Source organism: Monodelphis domestica, chromosome 5 (assembly GCF_027887165.1).
Source record: "Monodelphis domestica isolate mMonDom1 chromosome 5, mMonDom1.pri, whole genome shotgun sequence".
NCBI classification, from domain to species: Eukaryota; Metazoa; Chordata; class Mammalia; order Didelphimorphia; family Didelphidae; genus Monodelphis; species Monodelphis domestica.
Genome location: NC_077231.1, coordinates 182057688 through 182063687, shown reverse-complemented (window position 1 = coordinate 182063687; position 6000 = coordinate 182057688).

The window sequence follows — 6000 nt, the reverse complement described above, 5'->3', positions numbered from 1 at the left end:
TGCTTTGGCAATTTACTTTTGGTCAGAGAAGACTGTTTACATAAAAGAGAGATTGAAAATATGAAGTAGAACATTAGATTCTGTGAGAGAGAAAGGCAGAGAGAAGGAGAGATATAGAAGACAGAGAGGAGAAGGAAAGGAAGGGAGGTAGGGAAAAGAGAGAGGAGAGAGAGAAGTGGGAAAGATCCAGGAGAGGGAGAGAAAAGAAGAGGGGGAGAGGGAGAGAGAGAAGAAGAGAGAGAAAAAAGAGAGAATATGATTATATTATGTGAAAAGCTGAGGGAGTATGATGAGTTGGGTGCATGTGTGAGAAAGATGACATAGAGCATTTATTTTTTTACTGTCAAACACTATACCAAGCACTGCTAAACCACTCTTGCCCTCAAGGGGTTTGCATTTTAATCAAAGAAAACAGATAAAACTGGGAGGCTGGATATGGGGAGAGAGATCAATAGAAAGCCCATTGGCATACAAAGTCTTACAATAAGGGCCTCTGACTACTTCTGTGGGGCAGAGAGAAATGTGAGGATCAAGGTAAATCCCAGGAAAAGGAATCCTTGTCTATGTACAATAGCTAGCTGGAAAAACTGGGTAAGAATCACATCATTTCCAGTTTGGGAGCAACAATGAGTGTCTACTAGTCAGATCTGATATTTCATCATGTTATCTACCTCAGTATTTAATAAGCCCCTTTAGTTTCTGCAGGGAACAAGGGGGAGGGATCAGATACAAAATAAGCTGTGAGTGAATGAATCCATAAGAGCATGTGCCTCCTCCCCTCACTATAACCCTCCTCACCCCGTCTTCCTTTCTGCTTCATATGCTGCTCAACTCAACTCCAATTTGAACTCTACTCACAAAGGAAAGATAAGCAGTAAGCAAATCCAAATGAGTTTGTCATACTTCAGCATCCAAAGAACAGAGGACCTGATTCACATTGGGTTCAGTTCTCTTGGTAAGTAACTCCCCTTTCCAAAGGTCCTATTAACTTCAAAGGGAGCTCCATGCATGTAAATGATTATATTTATTGGATGCGCCAACTCTTTCTTAGCCTCTGGGCACAATTAGAAATATCATAGAAAAAAAGGTATGTCTGTGAGTTGGGCCCATATTTTATATTCTATGGGAAACTTCTCATAGAGTTACAGATGTTAAAAATCCCGTCCAATGGTTCACTTATGAAGACTATGACATTTCCTTGTCAATCTGCCTTTGTTATTAGGTTTTTCTTTGTTTCTGTTGAAAAAACAGATTTTAATGTCATTTTCCTATTTGAAGAAAAGAAAAATATTTTCATTGAGTTTGAACCTAAGACAAACTCATGGTAAAATCTATGCAATCTCAGTCATAAACGTTTAGAATATATAGTGCCATTCTTAGACAGATAGGTGGTACAGCAAATAGTCAAACCTCATCAGGAATCAGGAAGATTTTCATGAGTTCAAATTCAGCCTCAGATCCTTACTAACTGTGTCACCCCAGGCAAATCAAATCACTTAATCCTATTGGTCTCAAGTTTCCTCATCTGTAAAAAGAGCTGGAGAAGGAAATGGCAAGCACTTATAGTATCTTTGCCAAGAAAAACCCAAATGGGGTCACAAAGAGTCAAGACAGATCTGAACAACAACAGAGCCACCCTTCTAAGGGTTAGTTATGCTCTCACAGAGACATTATTAATACTCAAGGAAATACTTTGAAGTAGGTAGCAGATATGATTATTTTTTCTTCAAGGTTACACCATGAGTTACTTATTGTAAATCATAAATCAGAAAGAAGAAAAAATAGAAAAAAATAAAAATAAAATAAGTTTGTGGCCACCCAATTTAGTAATGTAGAAAAAATAGAAAAAAATAAAAATAAAATAAGTTTGTGGCTACCCAATTTAGTAATGTAGAAAAAATAGAAAAAAAATAGAAAAAAAGTAAAAGAAAATAAGTTTGTGGCCACCCAATTTAGTACTGTAGTTCATAGGACTACAATACTACTTTAATATATGACATCTATTCCAGTCAATCAAAATACTTTTGTTGAATACTAATTATAATCTCTATGCTTCACTTACAGAAGCCATAGTCAAGAAGAATCTAGATTTCAAGCTGAAATGTACCGCAGAGGCTACTTTGACCACTTATTCAACCTTATAGATGCAAAAAATGAGATCTAGATAGATTAAATAGTTTTAGCTGTGTGACCCTGGGCAAGTCACTTGACCCCCATTGCCTAGCCCTTACCACTCTTCTGCCTTGGAGCCAATACACAGTATTGACTCCAAGAAGGAAGGTAAGGGTTTAAAAAAAAAAAGATTAAATAGTTTCCTGAGGGTCACAGAGGCAGTAGCAGAGGCAGAGAATTTAAACCCAGTCTCTCTGACTCAAGAAAGAGGGTTCCATCAACTGTCACATAGGGACAGGTAAACTAAAGAGTAGTAGGAAGACCACCACTCCCTAGACCTCTAATCCTGATTCCAGACTGCTTCTCTCTATGGAAAACTTCATTTCACACACAAAGTTCTTGGTACTGATAACATAACATCAAACAATAGGGTTTTATGAATGGAAATGATATTAAAGAAGACGTGTTACCATCTACTTTGTTGCTCTCTGGTCCTTGGGAGTCTTCCCATGCAGCTCACAGCTGAAACATTTTACATATACTGTAACTCTCTCCTCTGCCCCTCTGTTAGAAAATTGAGTATGGGGGCTGCCTCACTTCCCGGTTTGTATCTCCAGCACTTCACACAGTTCTTTCCATTTTAAGAAGTGATTTTTCATTTGTTTATTCCCATTTAAAAATACATTTTCTAACAGAAATATTATATGATGATCAACTATTAAGAACCAAACCATGCGAGCAAAGAAAGTTTCCAAGGTATCCACAAGGGACTCAAGATGAAAATGCTATCCTTAGCCAACAAAGGAACTATTAGGGTCTATTTGCAGATCAAAGCATGCCATCATCCATTTTATTTCTTTCAAGAATTTGTGTGTATGTGTGTGTGTGTGTGTGTGTGATATGTGTCTCCTATCATGACACAGCAACATGGAAATATGTACTGCATGAAAACACTGGCATAACCACCAGCAGACTATTTTCATTCCATAGTGGGGTTGGAGAGACAAGGGAGGGAGAAAACCTGAAGCCTAAAATGTCAGGAAACAATTGTCAAAAAGTGTTCCTAGTGTAAGTGAAAAAATAGAAGATATTTTCTTCACATACTATACAGTCTATAGTCTACATATCCCTTTTTAAAGCCATGCTGTTATTAACATGGTCTCGTGGTCTGAGCATTCTAAGAAAAAATCAAATTTTTTAGATAGGGACCTTGTGGTAAACAGTTGTGATCGTAAAGCAGGAACCAAAGTCAGGAAGAGCTAAGCTTGAATCTTGCGGGTGACACTAGCTATGCAACCAAAGGTAAATGATAACAGGTCTGAGTCTCAGTTTTCTCACCTCTAAAATGGGGATAATGATTCCTATAAGCATCTACCTCAGTATCTACCTCATAAGGCTGTCTTAAGGATCAAGAGAAGCAATGAATGTAAAGTACTTTGCAAAAATTAAAATGCTCTTTACATGTCAGTTATGATTATTAATAATGATTATACCTCTGGCTCTGATTCCTGAATGAGACACTTAGCTTTTCCACCTGAGCCTCTGTGTTTACATAGCACTCACAAAAACCTATAAAAGGGCTATAGAAGCAGCTCCATAGCATTATTAGTTGGAATTTAGTACATGGACAACAATGCAAATGGTACTTTTAAACCGTTCATTATTCAAATCTCCAGATAAATGCCAAAGAGCACTGGGAAAAGAATGCTTGTCCTTGAATGATGAAAACGTTCACTGAAAATGTACCCACAAGTGAAAGGTGGTTTGAAAAGACACGAAAGATTTATTAAAATGTTTTGATAAACAACATAACTTACAAAAGGCCTATTCTAACCAACCTTACTATATCTACACAAAACCATTTTAAAACCATTTGGATGTATTCTGAGTCACTTGTAAAGAGAAAATTAAGCAAGGACAGCCTGATTTTTAGTAAATATTTATAGAGCAAAACAATATGAAGTATATATAATAATCAGAATTCTAGTGAAAATGTGTGCAAGTAGGTTTATTTTGAAAGGAAAATTCCTACTCCCAGTGTCATACCCAATTAAATTCTCCAGGTAATGACCCCATTTGCATAGCGAGCTGAACCCACAAGTGGGAATTTTAATGGGCACACCACCTGAGTACGTTAATTGAGAGTGACACTACTTGAACTAGTTTTGTGCTTACCCCACTGAAAATTCTACTCATATTATTTTTAATGTCAAGCTACAAGTCAAATTTCAAGATGATGGATTTGTTCTTTTTTAAGCACTGAGTTTGAATAAAAGAAATGCTTTAATTCTGTTATGCATTGCATATCTTTGCTTTAACTAATCTATAGTTCTGATTCTTAGCCTTGCCTCATTTTTTCAGTGATTGGAATTTAATTTTCTTCATTAATTTGTGAATAATTAGATAAAAAGTCTTCAGCAGTTAAATTGCTTTTGGATTGCTGTTTAATGTACTTTTACAAGAATATATATTATAGTTAAGCCGGCATAATAGTTTACTAAAATGTAATTGTGTAAATATGCCCAATTATTCTTTCTGAGGATCTAACAAGATTTAATATAATATGCATCCATAGATATCTTCCTTCTCTGGAAACCCACCCACCGATAAAATCCAATTGCTGCAGAGTGTATAAGAGATGCAGTGTCATCTGGGGTTGCTACTTTTAAAGGCTATTTTCCTCATCTCTGAGGTATTGATAGGGCCCTCGAAAGTATTTTGCATTCTGATTTGGGAATCCTTTGAAGTCCACATTAAATGATGCCATAATGTAGTCTCTACAACTTGGAAATTCAGGCACATGGTGAACAATGATTTCTAGGTTTCTGGATGGAACATTTAACTCTTCTTTTGTTACATTGCAACACAACTGGCTACGTTAACTATTTGTAGGTCTTTGAAACCATACTTCGACATCTGTAATTGGTACAGGATCAAGCCGATTGGCTCCATCTTTACACTGCTACCTACCAAGTTAAGAAATGGATTGGTTCAATATAAAACAGCAGGGTTGTTTTTAGAAATAGTTACGAGTGCCCAGTCTTCAATATGGCTCGGCTTCCTTCTATAATGAGATCTTTTCGTTACTTGCTCAACAGGGCTTTATTCTTTCTGCAAAAGGCTATGAACTGTGTCAAATGGATCAGGGGCTTTTATGCACCCTCTTTCTTGGTCTTGGAACTTAATTCCTTTGCCTCTAACCCCTTTATGCATCACTACTTAAGGATCTTTTCCATTTTAAAAGCTAAACTTAAAAAGCATTTGTTTGAATTTGCTTTTCCATTCTCAATTTTCTTAATAATTGTGTCTTTACATGCTTAATGTGGCAATTTGTTTTGCATGACTATGCACATTTGTAATGGGTTTTGTTTTTGCAGCCTTTTCAATAAGAGGGGGAGGGAAAAGGAGGAAGAAGGGAATTTGGAACTGACAACATAAAATTCAGTTATTTGGGAAAAAAAATTTTTTAAGTGTTGGCCTGGGATAGTAGAAAGAGCATGGGAATTATATTATATATATATATATATATATATATATATATATATATATACACATATGTGTGTGTTCATGCATATAAAAGTATGTTCTCAATTTAGTCTTTTTCAAAAATTGTGCAGGAAGCATATACTTCATCAATATTTTAAAGAATTACATTTTGTTTTCAATATTGGAATTCATGCTGAGTAACAATAAGGTGGTAAGTATAAATATCAAGATTACCCCCAAATTGCATTCAGTTTGTAATTTTTCACATGAATCATAGACAACAGTAGTGTGGATAAATTGTTTAACATTCTCTTTTTAGACAAAAGAGGTGGGAAGAGAGAGGAATTCAACAATGCATTTGAATATTTAAAGAAATCTGTTGGTTCTGGTTATTTGGTTATA